The sequence below is a fragment of the Crocuta crocuta genome, unplaced genomic scaffold (genome assembly GCF_008692635.1).
Source record: "Crocuta crocuta isolate KB4526 unplaced genomic scaffold, BGI_CrCroc_1.0 scaffold304, whole genome shotgun sequence".
Taxonomy (NCBI): Eukaryota; Metazoa; Chordata; class Mammalia; order Carnivora; family Hyaenidae; genus Crocuta; species Crocuta crocuta.
The window spans coordinates 28,881-52,042 of NW_027528359.1; the positions used below are offsets into that span (position 1 = coordinate 28,881).

At 34.2% G+C, this 23,162-nt stretch overlaps 1 non-coding gene and 1 pseudogene across 1 annotated transcript; one reads left to right on the forward strand and one right to left on the reverse strand.

Moving 5' to 3' along the window:
* Positions 1-6,929, forward strand: part of LOC144223177 (nucleophosmin-like) — a 26,397-nt pseudogene extending 19,468 nt beyond the window's left edge.
* A 10,664-nt stretch (positions 6,930-17,593) lies between these two features.
* LOC144223178 (small nucleolar RNA SNORA70) lies at positions 17,594-17,726 on the reverse strand. The gene has a single exon (XR_013332603.1). It is a non-coding gene; the product is annotated as a small nucleolar RNA SNORA70 (small nucleolar RNA).
* Positions 17,727-23,162: the final 5,436 nt, after the last annotated feature.

Below are 23,162 nucleotides of genomic sequence, written 5' to 3' on the forward strand. Positions count from 1 at the left end.
TAGTACTTTTTCACTCCTACCAACTGGAAAATAGATTTTCCTAAAATAGTCAAATGAAAACTAAATCCACCATTCTATACCTAAACTATTCAATATACTAGGTTGACCAGTAGCTACATTTGGCTCCTGTGCATGTAAAAGGTGTGTGTCTAAACTGAAATGTCTTAAGATCATGCCTTATTCAAAATACTTAGTACAAACAAAAGAAAGCAAAATGTCTCTCAGACTTTAAAGGAATTAGTTACCCATTTAAATAATAATATCTGAATAATAATATAGGGTCAAATAAAATATTTTTCACCTACTTCTTTTTACGTTTTATGTTTGTTTGTTTGTTTGTTTATTTATTTATTTATTTATAGAAGAAAAGTAAAAGAGAGAGAGCATTTAAGCAGCTTAGGGCAGAGAAATGGAGAGAAAGAATCCCAATAGTCTCCATGTTCAGTGTGGAGCTTGCCATCGGCCTTGATCTCACTACTATGAGATCATGACTTGAACTAAAATCAAGTCAAATGCTTAACAGACTGAGTCTCCCAGGCACACCAATTTACTGTTTTCAGTAATTTAAAATTTTATATTTGTCTCAATTTTGTAGCTTACAGTATAATTCTATAGGGTAGTATTTTTCTAGAAACTCCATGAATGAATACTTTATATAACTCAAGATTTCAGACAAAGATTTCCATCCCAAGTAGATCAGCCTGGCTCAGCTCTTCAACATGCAGTAGTTCACATCATTGTCATGTATGCTCCTTTCACGTGTCCTCAGCAATATCCCCTCAGACACACTTTTGTGTGTCTCCCATCCCTATATGTATGTTTTTATTTCTTCACTGAGACTTCATTTTTTCCCTTTAAGAAATAAAACCCATTTCTTCATTCTCTTGAATTAGAACGTGTGACTGACCCATGAAATAGAGAGGCAGCAAAGTTGTAGAAATACTCAGGCTAGGTCTTTAGAAGGCTTACAAATTCTGCTTCACTTTCTTAGAATGCTGCTCCAAAGACTAGCTGTGAAGATGCCCAGTCCAGTATACTAGAGGATGAGAAACTGAGTGGAATAGAGACAAATCAGCCCAGATAAACTTCCCTATATCAACCCGTTGACAGCAAGTCCTGAGCATCACACATGAGACTGGGGACATTTTGGACAACATAACTGCAGTCCAGCCAAGTGACTCTAGAGGTATCAGAAGAATCATCCAGCTGAACTCAACCTAAATTGATAACTCACTGAATCAAGGGCCATTTGAACGATCATTTCATTTTAGCCTGAGCTGTTTTGTTGTTTATATTTGTTAACTGATACCACTCCATTCCTCTTAATATACCAAACATAGCACTCCACTTAAAGCTACTTGAACTGATAAACTTCATGCAGTTTTCTAATTACCATAGACCTCTGACTGTGTTCATTTAAATGGATTGATAACAATCATTGAATATGTGTTTTTTTCTATAATTTTAAAATTATTTTACATATGTAATCTATATCTTCATAACTATGTAGTTAAGCTCTTTCCTGACAGAAAATGTAAGATTGGTAACAAAGTGCTAGAATTCAGTTATGGCAGATATTGTAGCTACTGCCATTTGTCAGTATTACTATATGTCAAGTGTTTTAACTCTTAAAACTTTATGTTCTAAAAACAATTACTATACTTATGAGGAACTGAGACATACAGAGGTTTGTAAGTCGTAGAAGGTCACAAAGTGCAGTCAATAGGGCCAAGGTCTGAAAACAGCCCAATTATCTTATGACAGAACTCATGCTTTTAACCACTTTAGGCTAATGCCCTCTTGTAAAGCTACTGCATAGCACAGATCTTACCTAAGGGAAACAATGTATTCTAAAGGAAATAGTTTGCATTGTCTAGATGCAATGTCTAGATTCCTAACCACAATTTTACAGTCTTCCCGTTCCCTTTGCTATTTTTCTTTGTCATCTCTTTGCATAGTGGAAATTAGCAAGGCTCAGATCTAAATTCCCAGATTTCCTCAATCAATATTAGATTCCTAGAGGAGCTCGTTCCTATAGTCTTAATTACTACGAATGGATTTCCCAGATTTATACCTCCTAATTAGGCTTCTCTAAGTTCCATCATCTTGCCAACTAAATCAATCATAAATCCATGTGCTTCTGTCATTTTTCATCATACCATTCAAATGAAAGTGATTATTATCCTGGGCTTGACTGCCTTGTTCATCAGCAACTTTTAATCTATAATCCATAATGTAACAAGATGTATATAGAAGTACTGATCTAATCATGACCTCATAACTCTTACTTGCTGAAACATTTATAAATATTTACTACATACTGGCTACTGTGTATTCCTTCAACTTCAACATCTCCATTTCACCCACACTGTCTTTTTCTCTGCTTTTCATCCACACTGGACTTTTATTTCCTCAAATAAGTTCCCCATCATTTGAGTGATTTTGGGCATGCTCCTACTTTTACCTTACAGAAATTACCAAAAAGTAAATAAATAACAGTAGGCTAAAATAAAAGTGTACCTAGGTTTTGTCTATTTCCTGTAATTCTAGCTACAAAGGGAATGAGGAAAGTAGTTGAAGGGGGATTAGAGTTAGAGGAATGGACTTGTTGTCCCAGGAAGAAGTAAAAGCTTATTGTTACATCTATTATTAATGTGCACTCCAAAACACAATGGCCCTCTCAAGGGACTCTGACAGGTGGGAGAAGATTAGAATAAGCATATATGGTCCCCCATCCCCTCACCTGATATTCCTTAGCTATACGGAAATGAAACACAGAATAAAGACCATCAGCCCATAGTCTTCAAACTGGTGTTTTGAAGTAATTGTAAAAACAACAACTTGTTATGGTAGTAAACACAAGGAAAGTGAATACCCCAAAGATATATTTGGGGAGGAAAAAATTGAATTAAATAAAAAACATATAAACACTCTCTCCAAAAATAAAAATAACAGAAGTAGCAACCACACAGAAATAGTGCAAAATATTAAAAAGTAAAAGGTATCATAAATTCTACAAGAGACAGATGAACAACATATTTTATGGAGAGAAAGAAACAATTTAACAACAAATATTTATACTGCTTAGTAACATTAAAGGTTAAAAAGGTAACAAATATAAGAGTGTTCAGGGGTTATGAAATGTGACATAGAAAAATTAGATCCAAGTTGAGGAATAGTTACACTGAAGCAAACTGATCATAGAATTTAGAAAAAAAGATAACCAGGAAGAATAGAAGCAAACCTAATAATGAATCAAGACATGAAGAAAAGTTCTGAAATAAACATATAGACTAGGGAGAGGAAAATCATGTAGATGAGAAGAATTAAAGCACAGTAGGGAATGGTCATGACAAAGAGTGTCACAGCAATCCATGTAACTCAAGTAAAGAAGAAAAAGATAGATGATTGACTGATAGAATAAGAACCAAAATAGACAACAGATGTTTACCTTTTTTAAAAAATTTATATGTGATAATGAGAGAAAGAAATTTGTCAAAAGAAAATAAAATTTCTTGGAAAAAACTACACAGAAAATCAGCAATATGAAGGTACTTTCAGGTGAAGTCACAAAGCTTTAAAATATTGAGACAAAATGAGAGCTATCAGGGCAAGAAAAAACATGCCAATGACAAGGATAATAAAATTGACTGACCTCAGACTTCTCCACAATTACATTTAAAGCTAGGAAATAGTGGAGCCATGTATACATACACGTGGAATATCCTACAAAATTAATATTTATCCAGCTTGTATTTCATAGAAAAGTATTCTAATGCATTTAGGGCCTCAGGTAACACAGGTAGAGCTCATAAGGATTTCTTGGAAGTAGTAAGGATCTTAATATAGACATAGAACATGCACTGTTGGTTTTATACATAATGTAAAGGATGTTTCAGGACTTCAGGAGATGGGGTTTCTGTTTGTAGTGTGTTAAGCAGACTACTTGTTTCATCTTCAGGGAATTGCTAAGGGATATTTAGATATTATCAGCACTGCTTTTAGCACTCTACCCTGGGAGAGATTTCCAAGCATTCATGGCAACCATGGATGAGCTAACTCTAATAAATGGGTGGAAGAAGAAAGATGGATCTACATTTAATATAAGACAAGCTCTTGAGGTAAAGTTGGGAACTTGTTTCAAATTGGAGACGTATTTTAATTCATTCTTATCATAATTCTTAAGACAGAAATGGCAGACCCCAGGCATTGCATACTTCCATTAACATTTGGAGTGGATTTATTAGTGACATCTTATCACAACCTGCCTATCTCATTTGCAAGATTAAGAGGAACATTCTAGTCTTACCATCCTACTACACACATGCACATGCACAAAAATCTTTGTACCAGATATTTGACAATATTATTATTCTTTCCCTTGTCACACAGCTATTTGTGTACTTGACTTAATATGTATAATTTGTTAATCCTACATTTTCCTTAAGACAAGAAATCAAAAATCATTATTTGAATGGCAAGTGATAAAAGATAGATTCCCATGGCCTCAAAGTGATATTTGCCCAACTATCTCAAGTAAAACTCACAAATTTGAATCCAGACTTTTTTCTGAGCTCCATTCATAAATATCAAACCACGTACTCAAACTCTTCACCTACATATGACGACAATACCTCAAATTAAACTAGGGTTATCACCTTCTATATCTTCTCCATGTCCAATGTTCAGTTTCAATAAATGGCACTATCATTTACATTTACATTGCTCAAGCTTGAAACTTGTGAGTCATGCATGATTTCTTCTATTCTACCAGCCCCAAATCTCACAAATATGCCTACTACAGTCCATTCTTATTGCCGCAACCATGGTCCAGGTCACCATCATTCTCAAGTTATTGGTAATCTTCTAACATCCATTTGATATCAACATCTCTCCTTCTTCAATCCAGTCTCTACAATGTAGATAAACGTCAAAAACAAACAAGCAAACAAACAAACAAAAAATATATATATATATATGGTAATGGAATTTCTTTATCAAAATCTATGCAGTGGCTTCCCATTGTCCTCAGAATAAAAGACAACCTGTTTTAGATGGTAGAAGACACCGCCTTCACAGGCGGCCCAGCTACCTTCGCAGAAACAGTATCTGCATTACTCTGTCAATGTCATCTTCATTCCAGTGCTGGGATTTTACAGTTCTTCAAATGCTCACTATTGTAATTTGGCATCTTAGCCAAAGCCATTGTCTATTTAAAGTGCTGTTTTATTCTATATGTATTCTATTCCATTTTTTTTTGGTATCAGCTCAAACATTTTTCTCTGAGAAGTCTTCACAAAATATATGAGTAGGTTACTTATTATAAGTTCTATTGTACTTGAAGCTATTTGATAATCTTCTGAATCCTTGAAAATATTTTTAAGTAATATAAACTAAAAAATGTTTAATCTTCACCATAGTACCTAATTTATAGCAGCATTTTTCTTTTTTCTTTTTTAAATAACGTCTGAATTCTTACCTCTAGCATATTTTTGAAAATTGATATTTTCATGATCTGTGTTGAATTTGATTGAGAATGTTTCAAATATTCTGAAATGTTTTACCTGATCACTATATAAAAAATTATGTAATCTCTTAATTTCTAATTCAAGACTTTACAGATATGCTGGTCTCATAATGTCATTTACATAACTCTTATAATGCTAAATTCACATAATATTAAATACTTTGATTATTGTGCAAGTCATCAGAAGATCACACTATGTTCTGTTATTAAGTTTTTAAAACAACAGCAATTATTTATAATTTTGCTAATGTGTATGATAGAGATTTTTAAAAGAAATAAATGTGCAATGGGGAAGATAAGACCTACCTATGTCATCTTCTCTGAAAGACTCATTGTTAACATTTTGTTTTACATACAGCAGCCACAGATTTCATTTGTGTATGTGAGTGTATGCTTGTGTATTCATATTATACCCTTGAGTAGGAGGTGATATTTCATAATCTTTTAAAAAATTATTGTTATAATTTAATTATTTATTAGAATGTAAACATTTTCATATTGTGATTCTGTCCTGCATGACTGTTCTCTGGAACAGTAATCATTTATCTCTGTCAGCCTTCTACCTAGGTGTGTACCATCACACTCAATGGATGTGGACCAGTGTCCCCTGAGTTGGTTGTGAACTTTAAAAAGGCTGACAAAGATTATCACTTTATGATGGATAATGATGGAAGTGATCACCAATTATCTTTAAGAATGGTCAGTTTGGGGGCTGATGCAAAGGATGGATTGTACATTGTTGAAGCAGACATAAAGAATTATGAAGGCAATCCAATTAAAGCCACTTTGAAAGTATCTGTACAGCCAAATATTTCCCTTGGGGTCTTTGAAATAATACAACCTTTGGTCTTATGGTTGAAATGTGGTTGAGGGCCCATGCACATTAATGGACTGCACTTAGTAGCTATGGAGGAAAATGAATAGGAAGAAATGTGAAACTCCATAACATATCTGGAAAGCATTCTGTCCCAGGAAGTGGTAGCAAATTTCCACAGAATAAAAGTAAAACTTGCTTCTGATGAAGATGATAACAATAATGATTAATTTGATGATGAAGAAGCTGAAAAAAAGACTCCAGTAAAGAAATCTCTATGAGATTCCAGTCTAAATCTATATGACTATTCCAGCCACAAAATGCACAAAACCAAACCAGAATTGAAAAGACTCAAAACCATCAACACCAAGATGAAAAGGTCAAGAATTCTTCAAAAACAGAAAAAGACTCCCAAAACACTGAATCTAGCTCTATAGAAGATATTAAAGCAAAAATGTCAGCAAGTATAGAAGAAGGTGGTTTTCTTGCTAAAGTAGAGGCCAAGTGCTTCAATAATGTGAGTAATTGTTTCTGGATGACTACCAAGAAGCTATTCAAGATCTCTGGATGTGGAAGAAGTCTCTTTAAGGAAATAGTTTAAAATGGTTTAAACAATTTGTTAAAATTTTCTGCCTAATTTAATTTCTGTAACAGTTGATACGTGGCTGTCTTTATTATAATGCAGAATAAGAACTTTCCCTACTATGTCTGATAAATGTTGTCCAGGTTCCATTGCCAAGAATGTGTAGTCCAAAATGCCTGTTTAGTTTTTAAGGATGGAGCTCCTTCACCCTCTTCTTGGCTTTAAGTATGTATGGAATGTTAGGATAGGATATTGCAAAAGTGGTGGTCAGAGAAAAGGAAATGGTGGGGAGACAAAAAAATACAGTGAATAAACTCAGTATTTTAATAAAGTAAAAAGCAATGGAAACATTTTCTCCATGTAATTTAATAGTCTCTTCTAGATATGAACAGACACTTCTCCAAAGAGGACATCCAAATGGCCAACAGACACACGAAAACGATGCTCAGCATCCCTCCTCATCAGGGAAATACAAATCAAAACCATACTGAGATTCCACCTCACACCAGTCAGAGTGGCTAAAATGAGAAAATCAGAGAACTCTAGATGCTGGCAAGGATGTGGAGAAATGGGCACCCTCCTACACTGTTGGTGGGAATGTAAACTGGTGCAGCCCCTCTGGAAAACAGTGTGGAGGTTCTTCAAAAAATTAACAATAGAACTCCCCTATGACCCAGCAATAGCACTGCTAGGAATTTACCCAAGAGATATAAGAATGCTGATGCAAAAAATAAATAAATAAAGAAAGAAAGAAAGAAAGAAAGAAAGAAAGAAAGAAAGAAAGAAAGAATGCTGATGCATAGGAGCACATGGACCCCAATGTTCATAGCAGCACTCTCCACAATAGCTAAAACATGGAAAGAGCCTAAGTGTCCATCAACGGACGAATGGATCAAGAAGATCTGGTTTATCTAGACGATGGAATACTACATGGCAATGAGAAAGAATGAAATCTGGCCATGTGTAGCATCATGGATGGACCTTGAGGGTGTTATGCTGAGTGAAATAAGTCAGGCAGAGAAGGACAAATATCATATGTTTGCACATGTAGGAGGATTAGGAGGAACTTAACTGAGGACCGTGGGGGAGAAGAAGGGGAGAATTGGTGGGGGAGAGGGAGAGAGGCAAACCATGAGACACTCTTGAATGATGAAAACAAGCTGAGGACTGATGAGTGTAGGGGGAGAGGGGATATGGGCATGGAGGAGGGCACTTGTGTGGATGAGCACTCGGTGTTATATGGAAAACAACTTGACAATAAACTATTTGTAAAAAAAAAATAGTCTCTTCTAAAGTACAGATATGGCTGCATGGTGTGTTATATGGATAAATTTTATTAATCATTCTACTATCATTGTATATTTAGCTTATTTACAATTTTTCACTATTAGGAATATAATCAATATGTGACTGACCATATTTGTATACAAATCTTCTTAAACATCTCTGATTTTGTCCTAAAGATAAAATCTTAAAAATTGAATATCTGGATCAAAGAGTATGATTTTATTTTTAAGGCAGTGATCAATTTATAAATGGACTAAATTTCACTGCAATAATTTCAAAGTAATTTTATACAAAGTTTAAGTGTACAAAAAGAATTATAAGCACATATAGTAATCAAATTTTTGACAAATTTTATGTTGGTAGTCTTATGAATATATTAAGGAAAAATCTGTTAATAATTATCATATTACTTCAGAGATAACATTTTGCTTAGAATTTTAATATCTCATCTGAAAGAGATATAGCCCTTATGAGTAGATCTGAAATAACACACAAGATGTGGTATTTAATTTTATTCTTTGTAAAATACCTGTGATTATCACTGTTTATATGTATGACACATGATGGCAATGCTTCAATGAGTTTTGAAACATTTCCTATATTGCACCAATGGTCTAGAGTGTACATTTAATAGGAATCTTTTCTGAATAGGTATGCATAAAGCATGCAAATGCCTGAATGTTCAAAGGAAGCAAAACCATCTCTCTTCCAATACTTGAAATATATTCGTGGGTTTTTGCTCTAGCAACTGCAAAGTCAGGCGTCTGTTACTGTTTGGTGTGGTGTTGAATTTCATGGTTTGTTAATTTTGCAGTTATGTCTACAAAGCTAATAAAGGGAGAATGGGTCTTTTATACTGCAAAATTTGGACTATCCCCTGGGTAATTTTTCTTCATGAAATTCATTTCACATTTCTCTTTTAAGTGAATGAGATAAGTTTCCTGCTTTTTTAAGTTATCAGAAACTATTATGAGTTACTCAAACTTTAGACCTGTTAAAAATAATAAAACTATGGCTGCACACCATTAATTCTCCAATATTGGTTACAGAGATTCTTTTACTATATAAATTGCAGGAAAATATAAAATTTTATGTAAAACATATCTCTATACTTCCTCAGTCCATGTGGATACTGTCATAACACCCTTTCTATTATTTTCAAAATAGACAGCATAATAGTCGATCCCAAGGTAAAAATAAATTCACTTAATGCTATAATCATTTCAATAATCATTCAATAAACACTAAATGAGCATTTGTTGGTGCCAGGCAGAGGTTCAGAAGTTCCAGGGACTGAGATCCAAAGGTAAAGATCTCTGTGTTTAAAAACTGTGGGTCTAATAAAAGGAGCTATATATCTTTCAAAAGTCCAATGAACACGTTAAAATAATTTTGTATAAGTATATAGAGGTGTGGGGAAACAGTAAAAACCTAACAATGTGCCTAGGTTACACAAAACTAAAACAAAAAAACTAACAATGAAGTAGTCTTACATAGTCTGATAAAGTCAAAAATTAGGTCTCAAATTAGGACTCCATCAGGAGAAGCAAAAAGTATTTGTTATTTCAAGTATATAGGTCACATTCAGAGGACTAGAAACTTAACTTACCCATTATATGAGTTGCACAGACTATAGATCAAGGAAGCCAGAAGCTATCATTAAAAGACTCCCCTGCAGTGACAAATCAGGTGGTTTCATAAGAGGTCTTTCACAACAGCTGCTTTAAATATCAAGAATCTACTTACTGGGAGCTCTGACTATGTCACAGGAGCCTCTGCTAGCCCCAGCAGCCACAGTGTCTAAGCAAATGCTTCACAGGGGCTTGCTCAGAGCTGCTTTGAACATACCCTAGACCCGCAACTGCATCTAGAGAACCTTGGTCTCTCCTTTTCTTTCACCTTACATATATCCTAATAGTGGCTCATTAGCAGACTCTACCCAGGTATCATTCCAAAAGGTGTTTGGGGACTTGTAGTTCCTGAAAGCAGATGGTGTTGATACTAAGTTGATAACTGAAATCCACACAGATACTAACATGTTTGGATTTGGTATTTGTTAGGATCATATTTTCGATAACATGGCTTTCAGTACATTTTCTTAGCCAAGTAGTATGAACGATGTAGGATCTTAATAAATGTAAGTTAAATTAATTCTGGTAGAGTTGAGAAGAAGCAATATTTAGAGACTATAACTATAATATAGCCAAAGAGACCCAAATAAATTAAAGGTAATTCATTTCATTATTAATAATTTTATTTGCACTAAATAATGAAAAATGCTTTGCCATGTTCTCAGACTCACTAGGATATGTATGAGTGAGTCTTCTTATGAATATACTTTGGATATATCCATTTATCTTCATTTCCATTCTGCTACTTCAGACTGCAATTGCTTGTTGTATAGAATACTGAAATTAGCCTCCTATCTGGTCTTTTTGCAATAATTTGTTTCTACCGCACCCTTACAAATTTATGGTGTCGTATTCAGATATGCCAACTACATTCTTAGGGGGATACACATTTTATTAGAGAAGTTCAGTTCAACAATTTTGGTAAACTTTCCTTTGACATTGTTTTGTAATTTTCAGTGTTACCTAATTTCTCTGAACTTCTGAATCTATTTTTTAAATAAAGTTACTACCTCAAAGTGTATTAGTAAAAATAAGGCGAAATAAGCACTAATTCACTGTCTGACATATTTGTTCTATAACTGTTCTTTAAAAAAATCTGCTTTCATATGTTAAAATATCTCTTTAAATAACTGAATGATGCATGCCATAGGCTAAAATAACAATATGAAGTATGTTTTCTACCATTATAATTTTTAAAATTTTTATAGATTGAAATATAATTGACATACGATAAACATACATATGCCCCAAGAGACCATTGCTAATATCAAAACACCCAACATTTCCCTCTTTCCCCAAAGATGTAGTCTTTCCTATCTCCTAATTATAAGGTAATGATTGATTTGTTTCCTGGCACTATAGATTAGTTTGCAATTTCTAGAATTTTATATAAATGAATCAGCACTTGTTAAAATGCTATAAACCTTCTCCATTGGTATGTCTTTGCACTTTTGCTAAAAACCAACTGACCACATTTGTGTGGATTAATTTCTTTGTTTTAATAATTTTATTTTCTTTCTTTATATATTATTTGTTGTTTGTTTGTTTATTTATTTAGAGAAAGCAAGCTGGGGAAGGGCAGAGAGAGAGGGAGAGAGAGAATCCCAATCAGGCTCTGCACTGTCAGCACAGAACCCAATGTTTGGCTTGAATTCACAAACCATGAGATCATGACCTGAGCCGAATTCCGGACTGAGCCATCTAAGTGCCCCTGTGTGGATTAATTTCTGGACTCTATTCTCTCCTATCAATCTTTTTGATTATACTTTTGTTACTACCACACTTTCTTTTTAAAAAATGTTTATTGTTTATTTTTGAGAGAAAGAGAGAGAGAGAGGGGAGAGAGAGAGAGAGAGAGAGACGGAGTATGAGTGGGGGAGGGGCAGACAGAGAGGGAGATACAGAATGTGAAGCAGGCTCCAGGCTCTGAGCTGTCAGCACAAAACCTGACACGGAGTTCGAACCCACAAACCGTGAGATCATGACCTGAGCCAAAGTTGGATGCTTAACCGACTGAGCCATCCAGGTGGCCTACCATCACACTTTCTTGATTACTGCATGTGGCACTAGAAGTTGTTTGATATTGGTTAGTGTGAATCATTCAGCTATATTTTTCTTTTTCAAGAATGTTTTAGTAACTGTAGTCCCTATGAGTTCCATTTAACTTTTGACATTAGTTTGCAAGTTCTTAAAAAAATCTTATGGGGCGCCTGGGTGGCTCAGTCGGTTAAGCGTCCGACTTCGGCTCAGGTCATGACCTTACGGTTTGTGGGTTCGAGCCCCGCATAGGGCTCTGTGATGACAGCTAGCTCAAAGCCTGGAACCTGTTTCGGATTCTGTGTCTCCCTCTCTCTCTGACCCTCCCCTGCTCACGCTGACTCTCTCTCTCTCTGTCTCTCTCTCTCTCTCTCTCAGAAATATATAAAACATTAAAAATTTTTTAAAAAATCTTAGGTAATTTTTTTGTGATTCCACTGAATTTATAGATCATTTGGGGACATTCAATATGTTGAGTCTTCCAGTCGATGTACATAATACATTGCTCTATTTATTTGGGTCTTTAGTTCCTTATTTTCAGCCTACAGTTCCTGCACATATTTTGTAAGATTTGTAACTCAGCATTTTAATGTTTTTATGTATTATAAAGCATATCTTTTAAATTGTGGTTTCCACATTGTCAATGCTAGGATATGGAAATAAGATTTTAAAATATGCTTTTAAATGGTATGATCTTCCTAAACCCTTTTATTAATTTTGAGGAGTTTGTAGATTATTTGGATTTTCTAGATTGATAATCTTATTATCTTTGAATGGAGGCAGTTTTATTTCTTCCTTTCCAATTTGCTTGCATTTATTTTCTTTTTCTTGTCTCAATGTACTGCTAAAACTTTCAATAGAATACAAAGTTAAATAGCAGTGATGAGAATGAACATTTGTGCTTTGTTCCTGATCTTAGAAGTAAAACATTCAATCTTTGGTCATATAGTGTGATGATGACTGTATTTCTTAGACACCCTTTATCGGGATAAAAATGTTTTCTTCTATTACAGGTTTGCTGAGAATGTTCAACATGAATGTATGTTGAATGTTGCCAATTTTTTTTTCTGGATGAAATCATATGATCATAATTATATGGATTTTTAAGAAGTCTTAAAACCACATTGATTCGGTTTTAAATAAATGTTTACTTTTAGAATAGTTTGAGATTTACTGAAACACTGTATAGAGTTTCTCAATGCCCACACTCAGTTTTCCTTTATTAACATCTTACATTAGTTTGCTAAATTTGCCACATTTCATGAATCAACATTAATAAATATTATTTAATAAAGTCCACCTTTTTACAAATTTCTTTCATTTTCACCTAATTGTCCTTTTTCTGTTACAGGATCTTACCTCCATATTTCACTCAGAGGTCCTATCTCCTTAGGCTTCATTTGGCTATGACTTTTTTTGTTGAAGAGTTGACTGTGCTGAAGAGTACTGATCAGATATTTCCAGAATGGCCTTCAACTAGGATTTGTCTTATGTTTCTTCATAATTAAATGGAAGGAAGATCAAGAGACTAAGTTCTATTCTCATCATATCCTATCAGGATACATGCTATCATGACTTTTCAGGTTGAAAGAGTTTTGCAAGTTTTCTCCATTGTAAAACTATCTTTCCCTCACCCTTTCCCATACTATAGTCTTTCAAGGGAAGTCACTACACACCGTCCACATGTACAAGATGAGAAGTTATGCTACACCTGTTTGAGTGAGGAATATTTACATAAATCATTTGGAATTTTTCTTCACAAAAGATTTGCATGCTTCAGGCTCTTATATATTTAATTGGTTTTATACCAATATAAATATAAGACATTTATTTTATAGTAATGTACTAATGTAATGTAGTATAATATAATAACACATTATTGATTTTGTTTCTCAAGTTGTTCCAGATTTGGTCAGTGGTACCCCTTTTACTTGGCGCCTGTGTCCTTTTGGCATAATCTGCTCATTGTATTTTATTTATTTATTTTTTATGAGGGATGGGGGCACTTTTTTATTTTCTGGAATTATACAAGATACTCCAAACTCATCTTGTATATTCCATACCACAGCCCTAGATAAAAGCCATTTATTTAAAGAGCCATGGTTCATTTTATTGAAGACTGATTTTCTAGTTTTAATTTTTGAATGTTGAACAAACCTTGCATCTCTGTTGAGTCCTTCTTAAATGCGACGTTTCATTATATATTGCTAGATTCAATGGGCTCTTTTTCTTCTTAATAATTGTTGATCTGTACTTGTGATAAATATGGGTCTGTGATTTTATTTTCTTATGCTTTCTTTGTCTGAATCTGGTATCAGGATAAGCCTGGCTTGAGTTGAGAAGTATTCCCATCTTCTTATTTTCTGGTGAATCTTGTATAATACGGTGTTATATCCACATTTAAGTGCTTTGTAGAATTCACCAGTGAAAAATCTGGAGCTAGAAATTTTTGTAGGGGAAAGATTTTAAATGTGAATTTAATTTCCTTAATAGATATATATAAAATTTGTGTCTTTCAAGAAATTTGCTCATTTAATCTAAGATTGAATCCATGGGCATAAAATTGTTGTAATTTTCTCTTATTTTCCTTTTAATGTCTAAGGATTCAGGAGTGATGGCTACTATTTTCATTCCTAATATTGGTAATTTGTGTCTTCTTTTTTTGTTTAAACTGGTTAGAGGTTTATCAATTTTATAAATCCATTGATTCTTTAAAAGAATGAGCTTATTCTCCCTTTTTTCTGCCTATTATACGTTTCATGGACAAATATAGAAAAGTCCCAAACAGAAATCACATTTGCTGAAATACAATACCAATGATTATATGGCCTTTTTCTTTTTTTAAAATGTTAAACTATCCACAAATTTTAAGAATAATTTGCATTGGTCATGTTGAATTATCTTATTTTATATGTCAATTTTTTTCACAAATCACACTTTACATACAACTTTATTCATTTAGGAATTTTTCTGTCTTGGCCTATGAGATATACAGATCTTTAATTTTTCTTGTAATGGCTTTTACAGATTTTTATTTCAAAGTATACATGAAATAAATGGAAAGTATTACCTCAGTATTTTTATTATGGGAAGGCTTTAGGTAATATTGGTAGTACTTTCTTCTAAATGTTTAGAATAATTTAGTGAGTAGCCATACTTCATTCAGAAAAACTAGATTTTAAACCAAAAACTGTTATAACTGATGAAGGAAGTCACTATATCATAATAAAGAGGTATATCAAAAATAGTACGGGGCTTTCACACCCCACCTATAGCAATGGACAGATCATCTAAGCAGAAAATCAATAAGGAAATGATGGCTTTGAATGACACACTGGATCAGATGGACTTAACAGATATATTCAGAACATTTCATCCTAAAGCAGTACATCCTAAAGAATACACATTCTTTTTAAGTGCACATATTCCCCAGAGTAAATCACCTACCAGGGCACAATCAGGTCTTAACAAGTACAAAAACACTGAGATCATACCATGCATATTTTCAGACCACAGTGCTGTGAAACTTGAAGTCAACCACAAGAAAAAAAATTGGAAAGCCCCCAAATACATGGAGGTTAAAGACATCCTATTAAAGAATGAATAGGTTGACCAGGAAATTAAAGAATAGATAAAGAAATACATAGAAATAAATAAAAATGAAAACATGGCAGTCCAAAACTTTTGGTTACAGCAAAAGTTGTCATAAGAGGAAAGCACATAGCAGTACAGGCCTAAATCAAGAAGCAAGAAAAGTCTGAAGTATACAACCTAACCTTACACCTAAAGGAGAAAAGGAACAGAAAATAAGGCCTGAATCCAGCAGAAAAAGGGAAATAGTAATGATTAGTATAGAAATGAATGATATAAAAATAAATAAAAAAGTAGAACACATCAGTGAAACTAGGAGCTGGTTCTTTTTTTTTTAATGTTTATTTACTTATTTTGAGAGAGAGAGAGAGAGACCACATGCATGCAAGCAAGCAGGAAAGGGGCAGTGAGAAAGAGAAAGAGAGAGAGAGAATCTTAAGCAGGCTCCATGTTGTCAGTCCAGAGCTAGACACGCTGCTTAATTTCATAGATTATGAGATCATGACATGAATTGAAATCAAGAGTGAGATGTCTAACAGACTGAGCCACCCAGGTGCCCCTAGGAGCTGCTTTTCTGAAAGAATTAATACTATAGATAAACCTCTAGCCATACTTACCAAAAAGAAAAGAGAAAGGACCAAAATAAACAAAATCTCTTCTGAGAGGAGAGTTCACGAGCAACGCCACAAAATACGAACAATTATAAAAGAATATTATAAAAAATTACATGTCAACTAACTGAGCAATCTAGAAGAAATGGATAAATTCCTAGAAAAGTGTAACCTACCAAAACTGACACAGGAAGAAATTGAACATTTGAACAGACTTAAAACCAGCAAAGAAATAGAATCAGTAATCAAAAATCTCCCAAGAAATAAAATTCCAAAGCTAGGTAGCTTCCCAAGGGAATTCTACCAAACATTTAAAGAAGAGTTTATACCTATTCTTTTCAAACTGTTCTAAAAAAAATAGAAATGGAAGAAAAATTTCCAAACTCCTTCTCTGAGGCCAGCACTACCTTGATTCCCAAACCAGACAAAGACCACACTAAAAAGGAGAATTATGGGCAAATATCTCTGATGAATATGGCTGCAAAAATTCTAAGCAAGATACTGGCAAATCAAATCCATCAGCATATTAAAAGAATCATTCACCATGATCAAGTGGGATTTATTCCTGGGCAGCAAGAATTGTTCTATATTCACAAATCAATCAATATGATACACCACATTAATAAAAGAAAGGATAAGAACCATATAATACTCTCAATAGATGCAGAAAAAATATTTGACAAAGTACAGCATCCATTCTTTATTTTTTCTTAAAATTTTTAAATGTTTATTTATTATTGAGAGAGAGAGAGGACAGGGAGAGGCAGAGAGAGAGGGAGACACAGAATCCAAAGCAGGCTTCAGGCTCTAAGCTGTCAGCACAGGGCCTGATGTAGGTCTTGAACCCAAGAACCATGAGATCATGATCTGAGCCAAAGTTGGATGCTTACCTGACTGAGCCACCCAGGCACCCCAGTTCAGCACCCTTTCTTGATAAAAGCCCTCAATAAAATAGAGATAGAAGAAACATACCTCAAATCATGAAGGCTGTATATGAAAGATGCACATGTAATATCATCCTCAATGGGGGAGAACTGAGAGTTTTTCCTCTATGGTCAGGAACAAGAGGGATGTCCACTCTCACCATGTTTTTTAACAGGAAGCAGGATTTATTGGTGGGCACGAATGGGGAGGGCACTGCTGAGACTCTCATGAGTGCAGAGCCCACCATTTGTCCAAGAGGTCACGATTAGGGATGTATTTGACCCCACAGCCATCTGGGATGAGCCGCTTTTCAGCCACCATGTCTTAAAACTCGTCGGAATTAAATTTAGTAAAGCCCCACTTCTTGGAAATGTGGATTTTCTGGCAGCCAGCGAACTTGAACTTGGCCCCACGTAGGGCCTCAATCACATGCTCCCTGTTCTTCAACTTGGTATGGATGGATATGATGACCTGGCCAATGTGGACCCTGGCCACTGTGCCCTGGGGCTTTCCAAAGTCACCCCGCATGCCTGTCTGGAGCCTAGATTGGAGAAAACATGAGGCCAAACCTCAATGTCCACCAGAAAAAGCTGTCTCCAAGGTTCCTTAGGGCAACCCATGCAATCAACAGGCTGCATACACTACCAAGGAGGCTGTTGTGCACAGCCATTGCACACTGGGCCCCATGGGGAAAAGGCACAGTCGGCTTAGTTGGCTGCAGACTCACCATTTTTATTTAACATAGTACTGGAAGTTCTAGGCTCAGCAATCAGAGAACACAAAGAAATAAAATACAATCAAACTGACAAAGAAGTCAAACTTTACTATTTGCAGATGACATGATGTTCTATGTAGAAAACTCAAAATACCCCCACCAAACTTGCTAGAACCGATGCATGAATTCAGTAAAGTTGTGGGATACAAAATCATCATACAGAATCTGTTGCATTTCTAAACACCAATAATGAAGGAGCACAAAGAGGAATCCAGGAGTCTACCCCATTTATAGCTACACCAAAAACTATAAGATAACTAGGAAATAAACCTAACCAAATGGGGTAAAAAACCTGTACTCTGAAAAAAAATAACTAACTAACCAACTAACTAACTAACACTTATGAAAAGAAATGGGAAAACATTCTATTCTGATGGATTGGAAGAACAAATATTGTTTAAAATCTTTTTAATGTTTTATTTATTTCTGAGATAGAGAGAGAGGCAGCATTAACAGGGGAGGGTCAGAGAAAGAGAGATACAGAATCTGAAGCAGGCTCCAGTCTCTGAGCTAGCAGGCAGCACAAAGCTCTATGCAGGGCTCAAACTCACGAACTGTGTGATCATGACCTGAGCTGAAGTCGGACGCTTAACCGACTAGACCACCCAGGCTCCCCAAGGAAGAACAAATGTTGTTAAAATGTTGATACTACCCAAAGCAATCTACACATTTAATACAATCCTTATAAAAATACATCAGCATTTTTCATAGAACTAGAAAAAACAATCCTAAAAAATGTATGGAACTATGAAAGACCTCAAATAGCCAAAGCAATCTTGAAAAAGAAAGCAAAGCTGAAGGCATCACAATTCTGGACTTCAAGCTAGATTACAAAGCTATACTCATCAAGATAGTATGGTCCTTGCACAAAAACACATACATTGGTCAATGGAAAAGAATACAAAAACCAGAAATGGACCCACAACTCTATGGTCAACTAATCTTTGACAAGCAGGAAAGAACGTTCAATGGAAAAAAAGACAGTCTTTCAACAAATGGTGTTAGGAAAAGTGGACGGCAACAAGCAAATGAATGAAACTGGACCGTTTTCTTACATCACACCCCAAAAATAAATTCAAAAGTGATGAAAGACCTAAATGTGAGGCAATAAATCATAAAAATCCTGAAGGAGAACACAGGTAGCAATTTCTTTGACCTCAGGGATAACAATGTATTAATAGACATGTCTCTGGAAGCAAGGGAAACAATAGCAAAAATGAACTATTGTGACTTCATCAAGAAAAGAAGCTTCTGCACAGCAAAGGAATCAATCAACAAAACTAAAAGGCAGCTTATAGAATGGCAGAAGGTATTTGCAAATGAGATATCTTATATGTCATATCAAATATCTAATTAACTTATGAAACTCAATATGTAATAAACAAATAATCCATTTAAGAAATGGGCAGAAGACATGAATAGACATTTTTTTCAAAGAAAACATCCAGACAGCTAACAGACATATGGAAAGATGCTAAACATCACTCACTATCAGGGAAATACAAATCAAAATCACAATGATATATCACCTCACATCTGTCTGTCAGAATGGCTAAAATTAACAACACCAGAATCAACAGGTATTGGTGAGGGTGCAGAGAAAGGGGTACCTTCTTACTCTGTTGGTAGGAATGCAAATTGGTGCAGCCACTCTGGAATACAGTATGGAGTTTCCTCAAATAGTTAAAAATAGGACTACATTATGGTCATGCAATAGCACTACTAAGTATTTACCCAAAGGATACAAAAATACTGATTCAAAGGGGCACCTGTACCCAAATGTTTATAGCAGCATTATCAAAATTGCCAGATTACTGAGTGAGCCCAAATATCCATCAACTGCTGAACAGATAAAAAAGATGTGGTATATATAAATAGATAAAGACAATGTGATATATATATAGGAATATTATAAAATATATATGATTATATAATTATAAATTATATATAAAAGACAATGTGATATATATATATAAATTGGAATATTACTCAGATATTAAAATAATGATATCTTGCCATTTGCAATGATGTGAATGGAGCTTGAGTGTATATATAAGCGAAATGAGTCTGTTGAAGAAAAACAAATACCATATAATTTCACTCATATGTGGAATTTAAGAAACAAAACAGATGGACATATGAGAAGGAAGGGAAAAAAGAGATGAAAGCAAACCATAAGAGGCTATTAACTATAGAAAACAAACAGGATTGCTGGAGGAAGGTGGGAGGGGAGAAGCTAAATGGGGAATGGGTATTAAGGGGGGCACTTGTAATGAGCACTGGGTGTTATATGTAAGGATGAATTGCTAAATTCTACTCCTGAAACCAATATTACACTATATGTTAACTAAGTAGAATTAAAATAAAAACTTGAAAAAATTATAATTTCACCAAGGATTTTATTTATGGTTAAAATTTTAATAACCTTTTCAATTACCTTCATAGATAGTAGAATATGCAGATTGTCAATTTTCTTTCTGTCAGTTTTGGAACATTATAGTTTGGATATAATTTTCCACTTAATATCATTGACAAATCTGTTGCCAAAAGAAAGTTCTTAATATTGGCTTGTTAACTTTATCATATCTATAGATTGTGTGGTGGCTGTCTATTCTGTTATTGATTTTAAAACATTGTTTTATTATTGCTTTCAATCTGGAGTAATATATCTAGGCAATTTTATTAATCTTTTTAAGGAAATAACATGGCTTTGTTAATTTTATATATAGAAATATTATTTTTCTTTCACTGATTCTGATTATATTTTATATTTTCCTTATACTATCCATTTTATCTTATAATATTTATTCATATGGTGTTTTATTTTCAACCAAAATCACAGATATAGCCTCTTTCTATTTTTACACACATACACACATATATAATATGTATGTATATTGCATACATATATATATAACTGTACATTTAACTAATAAACATAGGATATAAAAAGACTCAGAGAGGTGGTACCTTTGCTATAAGCAAACATTTCTTCTAATAATTAAATAAAGTGATAGTATATTCAAATTCATTAAAATCAAGCATAATTGGAGAGCAGGAATTGCTATTTATTAAGAACAAAGGAAAATAACATCGCATTTGTTGAAAAGACTTGTCTCTTTATTTTCCTTTACGATTTTATATTCTTTATTTTTCAAGATCAGTAATGCTTGACCTCCATGTGACTGGCCTCAGAGAATATGTTGAAGAGAATATATGATAAATTTTATCATTTTAAGAAGCTCATATGTCTAAAGCATTCCACTGTACTATGATATATTAAAGATCTCTGGTGATATATAAAAAGAATTATGCCATCTGTGATTTAACTTTTCTCTATACTAATGCTAAAATCTAAAAGTAGTAGCCTTTGGGCTTTTTTAAAAGCTAAGCTCCAGGTGTTGCAGTTAGGTTATGACCATCAGTGATTTGAGATTTTCACTGTAATTAACACCTGTGATTGTACTCTCTTGGTATACGTTTTGTACTCCAGAATACTCCCACAGGAAGCATCACTGATGGTCACTGGATTGATTTACAGAGGACAAAAGTACAATGAGCAGAGAAGGAAATAAGTACTTTTAAGAAAACAGTGAACATACAAAAGGCACATGAGAAGACATTGTTGAGAAAAATATTTCTGTGAAGAAACTTTGGATACAGAATTATGAAGAATTTATCATTACAATAACAGTGTTTTAAATTCTAGATGTCAGCATGAATATCCTTCCAATATTCTCTTACATTTTTTTATTTTCCCAGTCCACTTTATTTATGCCTTCTCCTTCTATTAACTTTTAGTAATAGGTAGAAAGGATGTTAGGCTTAGAGGTGCCTGAGTGGCTCAGTCAGTTCAGTGTCTGACTCTAGTGTTTTGGCTCAGGTCATGATCTCATGCTTTGTGGTTTTGAGCCTCCCTCCATTAGGCTCTGCACTGATAGTAAGGAGCCTGCTTGCGATTCTCTCTCTCTTTCAATTATGTAGTTTTAGGACAACCAGATATAGACATGAATGTTACATTACAAGTCAGTGATGTAAAAATCACTAATTCATTGCTAGTTTTTTGCAAGAAAAAACATAAGCAAGAATAGAAAAGCTGAAAAAAGACATGTTTTTAGGGAAAAGTTTAAATATTATAATAAAAGATGATTTGGCAGATTATGGCAAACATGATAAATAATGGAAAAGACTTTGAAAACAACATATGATACTGTACCATCTCTCTAGACTTTCTTCCTATTGCTCACATTTCTTTCAACAGAAAAACAACTTCCTTTCCTTTCAATTGGGCCAAATAATAGTATGATAAATTCACAATCTTTTTTCCTGTAATTTAATGAGGAGACTTGTACCCTGCTATCAGAGGAGTAAATATTTGTAAACTGAATTACTCTTAATCATAGTAAGATAATATTAACAATTCTTGGGTTTTATTGAAGGGCACAATATGTGTGATATAATATGTTTAGCTATGTGATAATTAATAATATTCATTTTATATATATACATTATTATTCACAGACATTTATAATGTATACCCAACAGGCTTTCAATAGACAGAGAAAATTTGTCATATTTGTTTTCAAGAGGTCTTCAAAATTTTTACATGCTATAATGTAACATTCTTTAGTAATAGTGTCACCCTGAGATAAAAAAAAATATATTTTTACACAACATTAAAGTCCTTCCCCCACATATGGGGAACTTGGGTGGCTTAGTTAAGCGTCAGACTCTTGATTTTGACTCAAGTCATGATTCCAGCGTTGTAGGACCAAGCTCTACATTGGGCTCCATGATAAGTGGGGAGCCTGCATAAGATTCTCTCTTTCTCAAAAGGAACCCTTTTGCACTGCTGATGGGAATGCAAAACTGGTGCAACCATTCTGGAAAATAGTATGGAGGTTCCTCAAAAAAATTAAAAATAGAGCTATACTCTACAACCCAGCAATTACTCTACTAAGCATGTATCTAAAGGATACAGGAATACTGATTTGAAGGGGCACACACACCCCACTGTTTGTAGCAGCACTACCAACAATAGCCAAAGTATGGAAAGAGCCCAAACATCCACTGACTGATGAATGGATAAAGAAGTGGTATAAAAATATATGTATGTATGTGTAAGGACACAAGTCTAAACCAGATAGACTCCATAACAGGCTTTAAGTTTCCCCTCTAAACTAGAAGGCCTAAGTTTCAGTTTCCCTGAAACTATTAGGCAGCTACACATTGCCCAAGGCCGAAGAAACTGCCCACCACATCACTCCACCACACTACCTTGGCAACACCCAATCAAGAAAGGCCAGCAATTATAGATAAAACTCTGTTACCTAATGTTAAAGTTAACCTGTTAGGTGCTGAAAAAGACCCTAGGGTTGCTCT